This window comes from Taudactylus pleione, unplaced genomic scaffold (genome assembly GCF_031769625.1).
Source record: "Taudactylus pleione unplaced genomic scaffold, aTauple2 ptg000212l, whole genome shotgun sequence".
Lineage (NCBI taxonomy): Eukaryota > Metazoa > Chordata > Amphibia > Anura > Myobatrachidae > Taudactylus > Taudactylus pleione.
In genome coordinates this window covers 6,015,250-6,031,157 of record NW_028284614.1, presented here as the reverse complement: position 1 = coordinate 6,031,157, position 15,908 = coordinate 6,015,250, and positions in this window count along the sequence as shown.

Here is a 15,908-nt window from a genome sequence, read left to right as displayed (position 1 = left end):
ATGCACAGCAGGCCGATCTGAAGATCTGATGAACGATACACGATAGTGAGCAATAGTGCATATACACTGGACAGTGTTGTTCCGTCATTAATATGCACAGCAGGCCGATCTGAAGATGTGATGAACGATACACGATAGTGAGCAATAGTGCATATACACTGGACGGTGTTGTTCCGTCATTAATATGCACAGCAGGCCGATCTGAAGATGTGATGAACGATACGATAGTGAGCAATAGTGCATATACACTGGACGGTGTTGTTCCGTCATTAATATGCACAGCAGGCCGATCTGAAGATCTGATGAACGATACACGATAGTGAGCAATAGTGCATATACACTGGACGGTGTTGTTCCGTCATTAATATGCACAGCAGGCCGATCTGAAGATGTGATGAACGATACACGATAGTGAGCAATAGTGCATATACACTGGACGGTGTTGTTCCATCAGTAATATGCACAGCAGGCCGATCTGAAGATGTGATGAACGATACACGATAGTGAGCAATAGTGCATATACACTGGACGGTGTTGTTCCGTCAGTAATATGCACAGCAGGCCGATCTGAAGATGTGATGAACGATACACGATAGTGAGCAATAGTGCATATACACTGGACAGTGTTGTTCCGTCATTAATATGCACAGGAGGCCGATCTGAAGATGTGATGAATGATACATGATAGTGAGCAATAGTGCATATACACTGGACGGTGTTGTTTCGTCATTAATATGCACAGCAGGCCGATCTGAAGATCTGATGAACGATACACGATAGTGAGCAATAGTGCATATACACTGGACAGTGTTATTCCGTCAGTAATATGCACAGCAGGCCAATCTGAAGATCTGATGAACGATACACGATAGTGAGCAATAGTGCATATACACTGGACAGTGTTGTTCCGTCATTAATATGCACAGCAGGCCGATCTGAAGATGTGATGAATGATACATGATAGTGAGCAATAGTGCATATACACTGGACAGTGTTGTTCCGTCATTAATATGCACAGCAGGCCGATCTGAAGATGTGATGAACGATACATGATAGTGAGCAATAGTGCATATACACTGGACAGTGTTATTCCGTCAGTAATATGCACAGCAGGCCGATCTGAAGATGTGATGAATGATACATGATAGTGAGCAATAGTGCATATACACTGGATGGTGTTGTTCCATCAGTAATATGCACAGCAGGCCGATCTGAAGATGTGATGAACGATACACGATAGTGAGCAATAGTGCATAAACACTGGACAGTGTTATTCCGTCAGTAATATGCACAGCAGGCCGATCTGAAGATGTGATGAATGATACATGATAGTGAGCAATAGTGCATATACACTGGATGGTGTTGTTCCATCATTAATATGCACAGCAGGCCGATCTGAAGATCTGATGAACGATACACGAGAGTGAGCAATAGTGCATATACACTGGACAGTGTTGTTCTGTCATTAATATGCACAGCAGGCCGATCTGAAGATCTGATGAACGATACATGATAGTGAGCAATAGTGCATATACACTGGACGGTGTTGTTCCGTCATTAATATGCACAGCAGGCCGATCTGAAGATGTGATGAACGATACATGATAGTGAGCAATAGTGCATTTACACTGGATGGTGTTGTTCCATCAGTAATATGCACAGCAGGCCGATCTGAAGATGTGATGAACGATACACGATAGTGAGCAATAGTGCATATACACTGGACGGTGTTGTTCCGTCATTAATATGCACAGCAGGCCGATCTGAAGATGTGATGAACGATACATGATAGTGACCAATAGTGCATATACACTGGACGGTGTTGTTCCGTCATTAATATGCACAGCAGGCTGATCTGAAGATGTGATGAACGATACACGATAGTGAGCAATAGTGCATATACACTGGACGGTGTTCCGTCATTAATATGCACAGCAGGCCGATCTGAAGATCTGATGAACGATACACGATAGTGAGCAATAGTGCATATACACTGGAAGATTTGTTGTTCCAATTCGCCTAAAAACTACAAATCGTCCAATATATCGTCTAGTGCAGTGTTGGCTAACCTTGACACTCCAGCTGTTGTGGAACTATATATCCCAGCATGCCCTGCCACAGTTTTAGCATGCCCTAATAGCAAAACTGTAGCAGTGCATGCTGGGTTATGTAGTTCCATAACAGCTGGAGTGTCAAGGTTAGCCAACACTGGTCTAGTGTGTACCCAGCTTACCGTATTCATCAATGGCATATAGGGCGATTTACACTTGTGACAAATATACAGCGATTGCGCACATATAGATATGTCAGCAGGTCCTATTCCCACCTTCTAGTCCCAGATAATTAGGAACTGCAGTGTCCCACAAGTGTTTGATGCTCGAAAAGGACCCGATGCCACGTTACAGGTAATCCCGGGGAGAGCACGTTGCAATATGCCCATGAGACCATTTGCTAACACAATTTGTCAATGTCCTTGTGCCTCCCCGCCATATTTATGTCATGGGAATCCCTCCATATGTGTCATGTATGTCTCATGGGGATCCCTCCATATGTGTGTCATGGGGATCCCTCCATATGTGTGTCATGGGGAATCCCTACACGTTACCATGGGGGCCCCTTTATATGCATGTCATCATGGGCACCCCTCCATATGCATGACTTCCTGGGGATCCTTACATATGTGTGTCAACATCGGGGGGGAGGGGGGAGAGTGTCTGTGTTATAGGTGGTGATAGGGATCCCAACATAGGCTCGTATTCAACTAAAGGCGAAAAGTCGGAAAGGTTTCGCCTGTCTGACTTTCCGCCTACATCGCCTGTTTCAGAGGTGAAAACTTTTTGCGCGTGTCCCCGCTTTTCGCCCTATTCAATTCCAAAGCAGGCGAAAATGGGAGTCGACGAATGCGGAACAGGCGGAAAGTGCTGTCAGATATGGGGAAATCAGTCTGCACCCCAAAAAAAGATGCACTAACATAGGGAATCAATGTAGATGTGTCACACACCCCCGCCACGCCTACACAACGGGTCAAGCTGTCGATCAACATCGACAGCCGCCCCTTTTGGAGCTCCAGAGCAAGAGAAATTTCTCTCTCACTCCGGGGCTTGCGCACGCGCAGTGCGGCCGTTGTGCGTGCGCAGGGCATAAACATCGACCCGGTTGCGAGCGCTCAGCCCTTGCGACCGGGTCTGAATGAGGGCCCTGGTCCTTTGGCCCACTTGCATCTAGCCATTTTTATATAGTCAAGCTAGAACCTAATAGGCTTTTATTCTCAGAAAAACTTAATTAACCTGTTTTATGGAGGTATACATCATCCAAAAGGGTCAACGGTCAAGGGGCTTGATTCAGATTGGTACACAAACTCAATAGGTTTGCAGACTATGATGGTAAGAGCAGGGCCCTCTCTTCCATTGGGCTTGTTGGGCAGTTGACCAAGGGCCCGAAGCTTCTAGGGGCCCGCCAACCCGCCCCCCTGCAGCTGCGGCCAGTTGGTAAATTTGTTATATTTTCATAAGCCGGCCGCCGGAGCACTGTATTCTGATCTAATCTCCCCCACCCCATCTCTCCCCGGTGACGAGTACTCACCTCAGTCCCAGTTTCACTTCATCCACCAGCTTCAGACCAGACAGAGTCTCTCTGCATGTGTGTTAGGTCTGATGGGCATGCAGGAGGGTTTAATTTTATTGACCATTTACATTTTTGTCCCATGAATGGGTGGGTAGGGGCCCCAGTGCATTGCTTTGCCCAGGGTCCACACTGCTGTTAAGACAACCCTGGGTGAGAGATCGGCACTTGCACAGGTGTTGCACTGCTAATGTATATATTTTGTTCTCACATGACCCCTCCACAGCAGATTCTTCTCCTCATGTCCATCTGTGGGCCCTACATACAATGCAGTCACCTCAGCATGAGCTTATTCCCTACACTGTGCAGGCTCCGTATCTTAGCCTCTTTCATTGCATCATGAGGGCCTAGTTCAGATGTGCATGTTATTGTAGCTGCGTCTATGTATTTGTACTCAGCGGAAATTCATCTTTATGCTAATGCCGCGGCCGATGGGTTTCCCACTGAGACACCTGTCGGCTGCGGTGCTAATCCTCCGCCGTGAGCATTAAGACACTATTGGTGGCACCATGAGAGACAGCACCAGCACTATGGAGGTATCAATTTATCCTTCTGAACATGGCCGCCATGGTAAGTGCAGCTGTGTCTGGCTAGCCACCGAGTTACCTCACTGACATGCTCATATCACTGCCTACAATCATGATTAGCATCTTAGAGTGGTAAATCATTGGGACAAAGGCGCCTAGTGAGAATATCGTCCAACGATGAACAATGTGCACCTGTGACACAGGCCCTGAGCCCGCCAGAGCTATCATATTGTAGGGATGTGGAGAGATAGGCGAAATGAATAGGAAGTATAGTTTGCCAATCTGATGGTATGGAAAACTAATCATCGGTGGTAAAGAATAAATAGGTGCGGAGTACGGGTTTGCATCAATTTCTGATTATTCAAAAGCATTTATGGTCATCTCCCAGGACATGGCGATTAGGATAGATTCTTTATGGTCATCTCCCAGGACATGGCGATTAGGATAGATTCTTTATGGTCATCTCCCAGGACATGGCGATTAGGATAGATTCTTTATGGTCATCTCCCAGGACATGGCGATTAGGATAGATTCTTTATGGTCATCTCCCAGGACATGGCGATTAGGATAGATTCTTTAAGCATGATGTAGTGATAGAATTGATCCTAAAATCACAATGCTGCAACAATTAAATTACCTTTCATGAATCATGGTCACGCACAGCAAACCAGTGCTGCGTCCTCAGATGCAGATCACAAAGTTGTCAGGAGGCATTTATTTACACGAGACGCCTCCCTGCGGCATTTATATATTTGTGCGCTCTGTATAAAGATACACCAGCTGTTCATTAATTAACTTACAAATCAGCCCCAATGTCCTATTTTATATAGTTAAGCTACAGCCAGGGGCGTATTGTGCCTCCGGTAACACAGAACAGTTGATGCTGTGTGTGCTTCCCATGGTGGCTTACCACAGCCCTTGGACTCCCACGTTGATCCACAACTAGCTGGCCACAAGGCTTGCTTCAGACTTGTGAATACAGTAAGATAGAGCAAGTAACGGGGCACCTGGACAAACCATGTTGCACTGCAATGGGTACAAATTCATACATTGTTTTTCATGTGGGGTAAACACTGGCTGCATTTGCATGTAGCCCACAAATACTGCACAGCTTTATTATTACACTGCAATTTACACTTCAGTTTGGACACATCCCTCCTAAATGAGATGCGTTCGGCATCACGGCGGCTGCGATGCCTGCCCTGATATTAATCCTGAAGGCTCTGGCAATCCCGACTCCAGCATCCCGACCGCTGGTGTACCGAAGGAAAGTAGCGGGCTTAGAGAGGGTTAGCGTGCAGGGAGGGAGAGGTTAGGCACTAGGGGGGAAGGTTAGGCACGGGGAGGGTTAGGGAATCGAGAGGGTTAGCATACCAAATAAGTGTCTGTAAGTGCTGAGCACCAGCATCTCCTACTAATCCCCTCCTTAATATCTCTCATTTTAAATCAGCCACACCTGCAGTGCAGCATGGTGTTAGCAAAATACTCAGTTACTGCTCTATCTTATTGTATTGGCAACTCTGTATCAGGCCCATAATTAGGTCATTCTGTTGGGGCTGGCGTCAGCCCCCATCACAGCTCCTCTTCCTTGCAGCCAGCAATGACTTGGAGGCGGCTCCTGCAGACGGACTCTCTGGGAGGTGAGCAGCCGAACAGGTAGAGTGGCAGCCGTATGTGCTGACCTAGTGGTCTTACCTGGCGATGGAGGCTCCTCCTCTCATGAAGTTCAAAGTTGATAACTGTCAAGGACTACAACTACCATCATACACTGCACCAGCAGCATGTTATATGTAGGCGGGTATTTAAATATTGCTGATAGTAGGATCCTGTGGAATATATTTTCCACAGTCGGGCCAGTACTCTTGTACCTGTTGTGTGGTGATGGAGGATGCTAAGAGACATTGCGCTCTGTATATGTGAATGAGACCTATGGAATGGTTACAGCTACAGTATACAGACTGGTCCTTCCCCAGTTCTGTCTGGGTGGTCTGTTATATTCTTGGCTTTAGCGAGGAGATTGTATTGTACAGTGACACCACCTGTGCTAAACTGGATAGTAATGTGCAAAGCCGATTACACTTCCAGGTCTCAGTGTCAGGGGACTATTCATGATGTTAATTATCGGGGTCCAAAGGGACCCCGATAATTAACATTCTAGGGGCGAAGGGTTCCGAAAAGATCCCTCTTCGCAACCCGGAATTCCTTCCCATAGTGAAGGAGTGGGTTGCGATCCACAAGCGGGATGCAATCGCCATCTGAAGATGGCGATTGCTCCCAGTCCAGCTCCAAAAATATATTTCAGAGCTTGATTAATTCTGTCCCCATACTAGTGTATGGGGACAGCAGGCCATTCCTCAAGAGGAAGGTAAGCAGGAGATATCGGTGATACTAGTGTATGAGGACAGCGGGACATTCTGCAAGAGGAAGGTAAGCAGGAGATATCTGTGATACTAGGGTATGGGGACAGCGGGACATTCCGGGAGAGGAAGGTAAGCAGGAGATATCTGTGATACTAGTGTATGGGGACAGCAGGCCATTCCGGGAGAGAAAGGTAAGCAGGAGATGTCTGTGATACTAGTGTATGGGGACAGCAGGCCATTCCGGGAGAGGAAGGTAAGTAGGAGATATCTGTGATACTAGTGTATGGGGACAGCGAGCCATTCCGGGAGAGGAAGGTAAGCAGGAGATATTTGTGATACTAGTGTATGGGGACAGCGGGACATTCCGGGAGAGGAAGGTAAGCAGGAGATATCTGTGATACTAGTGTATGGGGACAGCAGGCCATTCCGGGAGAGAAATGTAAGCAGGCGATATCTGTGATACTAGAGTATGGGGACAGCAGGCCATTCGGGGAAAGAAAGGTAAGCAGGAGATGTCTGTGATACTAGTGTATGGGGACAGCAGGCCATTCCGGGAGAGGAAGGTAAGCAGGAGATATCTGTGATACTAGTGTATGGGGACAGCAGGCCATTCCGGGAGAGGAAGGTAAGCAGATGTCTGTGATACTAGTGTATGGTGACAGCGGGCCATTCTGGGAGAGTACGGTAAGCAGGAGATACACTATCTGTTGTATCTCCTGCTTTACCTTTTTGAGGAATGGGTCAATAACTACCTTTTTACAATTACAGGTGAAAATGTTCATTTTCACCTGCTTTTGTAAAAACTAAGTGATGATGAATAGGCCCCACAGTCTGAGACCCCTATTTACACTACACCAAAAACCTGGGAAATTCCAGGGTTGGATACGTTCACACTGAACCTGGGTCTGCCCTGGTATTTGTTGTCGATTTAAAGGGGACGCTTTGTTTTTTGTTCACAGTAATGACATAAAATAAAAATTTAAATTTTTAGATTAAATGCCACTAAGTTTGTTTTTTTTCAAATGTTTTTTTTTTTTATTGAAAACCAATACATTTTTTATATTACTACAATATAAGAATATTAAGAAATGAATATAGCCTCTAAAAAGTTTCATCCTATACAAAGAGAACATTTTCACATAAAAATGTTGAACATAAAATAATACACTTATATTTGTTTGCCCCCAGTCATGTGGTCCGGGCACCTGAAGTTGATGTAATCTGCAGGCGCACCAAACAGCCAATAAGAAAGTTTTCTTTTAACCCAGGTCTAAAAACCCGTTCACACTACAGACACGTTTCTGTTCACCTATAGCTAAAACTTGGGCTGATGCACGTTCAAAGCCAAAAATCCAGGTTTTTGCTGTATGTCTGAAAGGGGTATTATACCTCTTTTCCACCAAAAACCCAGGTCCGACCTGGGTTTTTGGACATGGTTCCAACCCTGGTCAGACCCATTTACACTGCACCTTTGATCTGGGTTACTCCCAGGTCAGCCCTGTTCACACTGAACTGAGGTCTGCCCTGCTAAACCTGTGAGGTCATAAAAAGTGGGAGGTGAATGCTCCACAACCACCAATCCGCTCATTTTAGACATGATCCAGGTCAGATAACCCGGGTTGCACCGTTTACACTGCACCATTACCTGGGTCCATCCTGGGTCCAAACCTGGTAGCTACCTGGGTTGGATTGCAGGGTCACTTGACCCAGGTTATTTTTCAGGGACCATTTTACACTGAGCTGCGACCCGGGTAGACCCAGCAAAAACCCAGGTTTTTGCTCTGGTGTAAAAGGGGTATTAGTTACAGCAAGCCTATTTTTATTCATTAGGGTAAGGGTTCCGAATTTTTTGTGCAAAACTGCAGTAGTGCTATTATGATATCATGTTAATTCACTCACTGTGAAACTTCTGCGCGACTTATGTAATAGTAAGGCAACACAAATAAAATGTAATAGTGTCACGTTGTACAAAGGCACATTATACGAGGAGATAACCAGGGCCGTCCTGGCAAAGACTTCCAGTCTAAAACAGAGCAGACAGACATTTGCAAATCATTGCAGACCAAGGGGGCCTCAGAACTCCTGGAACAGGGGCTGACAACCATGCTAATGTGGATGTGCTCACAGCTCTACCCCAGGTACCCGTTCCTGCCTTATGTTCAAATCCTCTCCGCTAATCGGTCACTCAAGCTGGCAACAGCTGCTCTATGGACAGGTTCTCCTGTATGGTGCCCCCAGTAGTAAGCCCCCTGCAACAGTGCCGCGCAAACACACAAAAAAATCCCCTTAAGCCTCGATCCTGCGTCTGCTCTCGTCCGACGCTCCTTGGAACTATGGGAGAGACGTCATGACGTCTCTCCCATAGTGCCCGTGGGGGGGAGCTAAAATTTCAGCGGGCACCAAGGCAAATGGAACTTCCCTGTGGCCGGGGGCCCTGCGGCTTACCCTTGCAAAACGTGGTCGACAAGTATTTGTTGAGCCCTGAGCTAAGCACACTCCCTCTTGTAATGCTTAATTGCCACTGGATACAAAATTATCTGTGTGAAGCTACTAAATATCTGCACCACTCATCAGTGATCGTGCCGAGCAAAAAAATGTGTGGGTCCCGGGGACCCCTCACTCTAAAAAATGTGGGTCCTTCTCCACTGTTTCTGGGTACCATCACATATTATGGAGGTTGACGGCAGAAAGCAGTTGGGACAGTGCTGGGGGTAGGTAACAGTTTGGATAGAGGGGGATAAGGACAAGCAGCAGTTGGGGTGAGTTGGGAGTAAAGGCAGGGAGTTGGGGTAGAGCTGGAGCTAGAGAGGAGTAAGGGCAAGTGGCAGGCGGTGCTGGGGGTATGGAGGAGGCAATGGCAGATAGCAGCTGTTGCAGTGCTGGGTGACACGGTGGGTGTTAGGGACAGGCAGAACTGGGGGTAAGGAGGGGGAAAGGGTAGATAGCAGCTGGCACACTACTGTGGGGCAAGGAGGGGGTTAGGGGCAGGCAGTACTTGGGGTAGGAAGCGGGCAAGGCTAGATAGTAGCAATGCCAGTACTAGGAGGCAAGGAGGGAGTTTGGGGCAGGCAATACTGGGGGCAGTCCTGGGGTTAGGGAGGGGGTCAGGATAGCTGCTGGGGCAGTACTGAGGGTAGGGAGGGGGTAAGGGTACACAGCACTTGGGCTAGTGGTTACCTCCATGCTTTTGGTGGGAGCCCTGGCCGGGTCACTATTGCAGCTCCCGCGCAGTGTCCACCTCCCCGCCTCCTGCGTGCAAGGAGCTCAGCTGTCTGAGGGACGCAGGCTGGTAGAGGGGCCTGGCACCACCACCACCACCGACAACACTGCTGCAGCCAAGGAAGAGATGCCCAATGCAGTGAAGACAGTGACAGATTCTGGGAGAGCTGCTGGCGGGCAGGGAGGGAAAGCAGTATCAGGACTTAGGGCAGCGATTGGCTGGGGACACACAGCCGGGCGCCATTCGGCTGCTGCAGCTCACACAGCGGAGCGCGTCCTACAGGACCCGCTCCGTTTTAAAAACCTGGTCCACAAATGCCTGTAGCGTGTAAAAATGCGCTATAGGCGCCAGTGTGATCTGTTCATGTAATTTTGAAGGTGAAGTCAGACCACAAGTGTTTTTTTTATGCATGGACTTTTTTCTCCCTATTGTAATAATCAGCAGAACCGAAGCTTATTAATCAATTATTTTTTTATGCTCATTGTATGTGTCATTATCTTTTTTTTATTTTTGTTTTAATAAAATTATACACTAACTGCGCTCCCTTGGTGGAACTTCTCTACTTGATTATAATACTGTAAAATGGCCGCTCAGCATCTAGGAGAGGGCATCTGGCTTGTGGGTATTCACATTTAACTATTTGGTGCCCAGACTCTCCTCTCCAGGCTATACCCCAGGGGGGGGGGGGGGGGGGAAAGAAGAAGAAGAAGAAGAAGAAGAAGAAGAAGAAGAAGAAGAAGAAGAAGAAGAAGAAGAAGAAGAAGAAGAAGAAGAAGAAGAAGAAGAAGAAGCAAAAACAAACAAACAAAAAATATATATACAGTCAGGTCCATAAATATTGGGACATTGACAGAATTTTCATATTTTGGCCTCTATTCACCACCACAATGGCTTTGCAATGAAACAAACAAGATGTGCTTTAACTGCAGACTTTCAGATTTAATTTGAGGGTAATTACATCCAAATCGGGTGAACGGTGTAGGAATTACAACTGTTTCAATATGTGCCTCCCACTTTTTAAGGGGCCAAAAGTAATGGGACTATCAACTCAAAAGCTATTTCATGGACAGGTGTGGGCTATTCCCTCGTTATTTCCTTATCAATTAAGCAGGTAAAAGGTCTGGAGTTGATTCTAGGTGTGACATTTGCATTTGGAATCAGTTGCTGTCGACTCTCAATATGAGATCCAAAGAGCTGTCACTATCAGTGAAGCAAGCCATCATTAGGCTGATAAATCAAAGGAAACCCATCAGAGAGATAGCAAAAACATTAGGTGTGTCCAAATCAACTGTTTGGAACATTCTTAAAAAGAAAGAACGCACCGGAGAGCTCGGCAACACCAAAAGACCCGGAAGACCATGGAAAACAACTGTGGTGGATGACAAAAGAATTATTTATCTGGTGAAGAAAAACCCCTTCATGACAGTTGGCCAAATCAAGAACACTCTCCAGGAGGTAGATGTTTATGTGTCAAAGTCAACAATGAAGAGAAGAGTTCACAAGAGTGAATATAGAGGGTTCACCACAAGATGCAAACCATTGGTGAGCCACAAAAACAGGAAGACCAGATTAGAGTTTGCCAAACAACATCTAAAAAAGCCATTACAGTTCTGGGACAACATCCTATGGACAGATGAGACAAAGATCAACTTGTACCAGAGTGATGGGAAGAGAAGAGAAGGAAAGGAACTGCTCATGATCCAAAACATACCACCTCATCAGTGAAGCATGGTGGTGGTAGTGTCATGGCGATGGGCATGTATGGCTGCCAATGGAACTGGTTCCCTTGTATTTATTGATGATGTGACTGCTGACAAAAGCAGCAGAATGAATTCTGAAGTGTTTCGGGCAATATTATATGCTCATATTCAGTCAAATGCTTCAGAACTCATTGGACGGTGCTTCACAGTGCAGATGGACAATGACCCGAAGTATACTGCAAAAGCAACCAAAGAGTTTTTTAAGGCTAAAAAGTGGAATGTTATGCAATGGCCAAGTCAATCCCCTGACCTGAATCCGATTGAGCATGCATTTCACTTGATGAGTACAAAACTGAAGGGAAAATGCCCCAAGAACAAGCAGGAACTGAAGACATTTGCAGTAGAGGCCTGGCAAAGCATCACCAGGGATGAAACCCAGCGTCTGGTGATGTCTATGCGTTCCAGACTGTAATTGCCTGCAAAGGATTTGCAACTACGAGGGGTATTCAATATGAAACGTTAACTTCACTGTCGAAGTTAACGTTTCATATCGGAGTTTTTACCTGCGTTAAAGTATTGGGCGCGCTCCCGCTTATCCCCGTATTCAATATAAAATTAACGAAAACGGGAAACTCCGAAGTTGGATTTGCGTAAAGTTACGATTTTTCCTTAAAAAAATTGTAAGACCCCCCTAAAGTTGTAAAAACATGGGGGAACACTATGGGTACCCCCGTTTTAGCCTTTAATTGAAAGTCGGGGATTTAAATAGCCGCAGCAGGTGTTTTTTTCCCCGACATTGAAGAAGTGTTGCAGAAGAGCACTTAGGTTATTTTTTTCGTTTTTTTAAGTGGTCCCATCAAATTTGGGGTACATGAAAATGGGTGCTAGCATATTTTTAAGTCCCTAAAGTAAATTTTTAAAATTCTGCATTTGTGCACCTGCCACTATAATTCTATTCTTCAAAACACCTGCCGCATACTTGCAGAATAGCCCTGAACCTATTTCCCTATTGTTATACAATTTTTTCCCAATTTTTTTTTCACCCCAATTTTTAAATTAATTTTTTGGAGTGTCCCTATTTTTTTTTTAAACTTTTTTTGACAGTTCTTTTTTAAATGTCATTCCCAGGGGTGCAGGCTCTTTTTTTTAAGCCTGCACCCCTAAACCCCAATTCTGCACTTTTTTTCGACACCTATTCAATGGTGAAAAGTTATCACCGTTTTTTATCAAAGACTTTTCAAAACTGCGATAATTCTTTGAAATTGAATATGGTGTAAAAGTAAAACCTGCGATAATGACGTCATACCTCCGATATCAACGCAAAAACAATGTTATCGCTTCCATATTGAATACCCCTGAATGTATTAAAAAGTGAATGTTAGATTTAGGATTGTTTAGTTTGTCCCATTACTTTTGGCCCCTTAAAAAGTGGGAGGCACATATAGAAACCGTTGTAATTCCTACACCGTTCACCTGATTTGGATGTAATTACCCTCAAATTATATCTGAAAGTCTGCAGTTAAATCACATCTTGTTTGTTTCATTTCAAAGCCATTGTGGTGGTGAATAGAGGCCCAAATCTGAAAATTATGTCAATGTCCCAATATTTATGGACCTGACTGTATATAACAGTGCAAAGATGCCCTGATGAAAGTGGGCCAGCATTTAAACGTTGGCTTTTGCTACCTGGAGGTCTGTTGTATCTTTTAAATCACTGAGTGCCGCCGATTGTATGACTTTGTGTAGAAGATAGTGTTTACCATCAACTTCATGACGGAAGGCAACGGGGTCAGATCTCTGCAGTATGCAGTGAGTGCCAGAAAATCCATATGTATGTATGTATATGAGAATGACATTGGGAGAAGGGAACAGGATGTGAGGGCAAAGTACACAGGAGAGCAGAAGAGGTACAGACATGGGGAGAGGGGAACAGGGGCACAGGTGGGAGGGCAGAGTACACAGAAGAGGTACAGACATGGGGAGAGGGGAACGGGGCACAGGTGGGAGGGCAGAGTACACAGGAGAGCAGAAGAGGTACAGACATGGGGAGAGGGGAACGGGGCATAGGTGGGAGGGCAGAGTACACAGGAGAGCAGAAGGGGTACAGACATGGGGAGAGGGGAACGGGGCACAGGTGGGAGGGCAGAGTACACAGGAGAGCAGAAGAGGTACAGACATGGGGAGAGGGGAACGGGGCACAGGTGGGAGGGCAGAGTACACAGAAGAGCAGAAGAGGTACAGACATGGGGAGAGGGGAACGGGGCACAGGTGGGAGGGCAGAGTACACAGAAGAGCAGAAAAGGTACAGACATGGGGAGAGGGGAACGGGGCACAGGTGGGAGGGCAGAGTACACAGGAGAGCAGAAGAGGTACAGACATAAGGAGAGTGGAACAGGTGGGAGGGCAGAGTACACAGGAGAGCAGAAGGGATACAGACATGGGGAGAGGGGAACAGGGGGCACAAGATAAGAGTACAATATATTTAAGATTTTTTTTTACAGCAGTTCCTATAGTAAACATGTGCTAGCTGTGTAATAACAATAATACACCACAGCCTGCCCCATCAGTATTATAACAGAAGGTCTGCTTCCTTATATAATAACAGGTAACTAGAGCCTTCCCCACCTGTATGGTAGTTTCTCCACTATTATTATAAGAAGACACAAGTCAGTTTCCCCATATAATCATAACAGGCACTAGTGCAGGGGTTCCCAAACTTTTATGAATCACGGCACCCTAGAGTATCAGCATTGTTTTTACGGCACCCCTAAGTTAAAGTTTGTTATTGACAAATTCAGAAAAAAAATGTAGTAAAATAGTAAAGTGAAGTAAATTGTGCTCCCCTGTCATCCTTGGGCTCAGTTATGTGATGGGGACAGGTTTGCGCTTCTGTTTATTCACATATTTACATTACATTACAATGACCATAAATTTGATTTGGTTATGGACCACCAACCTCAGGCGCCCCTGCAAGTGTCCCAAGGCACCCCAGGGTGCCACGGCGCACAGTTTGGGAACCACTGCACTATGGGTGCAGAAGCTGTATTATAGCAGGGCACTAGAGATTCTCCCCTGTATAACAATAACTTTAGGACACCAGGCTCTGCTAATGTGCTATAATAAAATGAGAGATATGGTAAGAACTTACCTTTGTTATCTCTCTTTCTTTGAAGTCCATAAGGTCCACAGTCCTTTAAGGGTGGGGACGCTCCTGATCTCACAGGAGAATCCGATGCCCGAAGGAAGCATCCCGAGACGCAAATATATCAAATGCATAGAACCTTAAAAAGGGTCTGGACAGAAGACCACGTGGCCGCCTTACAAAGCTGAACAGCCGAGGTGCCACGGCGAGCTGCCCACGCTGAACTCACAGACAGAGTAGAATGAGCAGTAACAGAAGGCAGTCCAGGAAGACCCTCCTGAGTATAAGCCTCAGATATGGTCATACGAATCCACCTAGCCAATGCCTGCTTATTAGCTGGCCATCCCTTCTTGGGAAAACTATAGAGGACAAACAAAGAGTCTGATTTCCAAAGGGAACTGGTACAGTCCACATAAGTCCTGAGAGCACGTACCACATCCAATGAGGCCTCACCTGCCGAGAGGTCTGGGGATTGAAATGCCGGAACAATAATTTCCTCATTAATGTGGAAAGTAGAGACCACCTTCGGAAGGAACCCAGGGCAATTCCGAAGAACCGCTCTGTCCTGTGAAAAATCAGAAATGGGGAACAACAGGAAAGCGCCCCTAAGTCTGACACCCGTCTGGCCGAAGCAATGGGCAGAAGAAAAACAAACAAACAAACAGTCTTAGCTGTCAACCACTTGAGATCCACTGAGGCCAGTGGTTCAAATGGAGAGCCTTAAGGACAACAGCCAAATCCCAAGGAGCCACAGGAGGGACAAAGGGAAGCTGAATCCGCAGGACACCCTGCAGGAACTACGAATGTCCGGTAAAGGAGCAATCCAAAACCAAACCAAACTGATAGCCTCACTGAAGGTGCATGTTTCGGCTCTAAGCGGAGACCAAGGTCCAAACTCGCTTTATGGAAAGCCAAAATTCTAGGTATCTTAAATCCCAGAGGGTCATAACCCCTGGGACGACACCACTAAAAATAAGTATGCCACACTCTGTGACATATATACGAGCAGAGGCTGGTTTACAAGCTCTGAGCATGGTACTGACCACAGAGCTGGAAAAACCTTTGGACCTTAAGAGGGAAGACTCAAGAGCCACGCCGGCAAAGACAGACGACCCAGATCTGGGTAAAGGCAAGGACCCTGAGACAACAGGTCCGGACACTGAGGCAACAGCAATGGAGTATCGATGGAGAGACTCTAAAAATCTGAGTACCAATGTCTTCTGGGCCACGCTGGAGCCACCAGCAGGACCATTCCTCCCTCTTGCTTGAACTTTTGAATGACCCGAGGAAGAAGGGAGACTGGAGGAAACAGGTACGCAAACTGGAAGGTCCACTTTA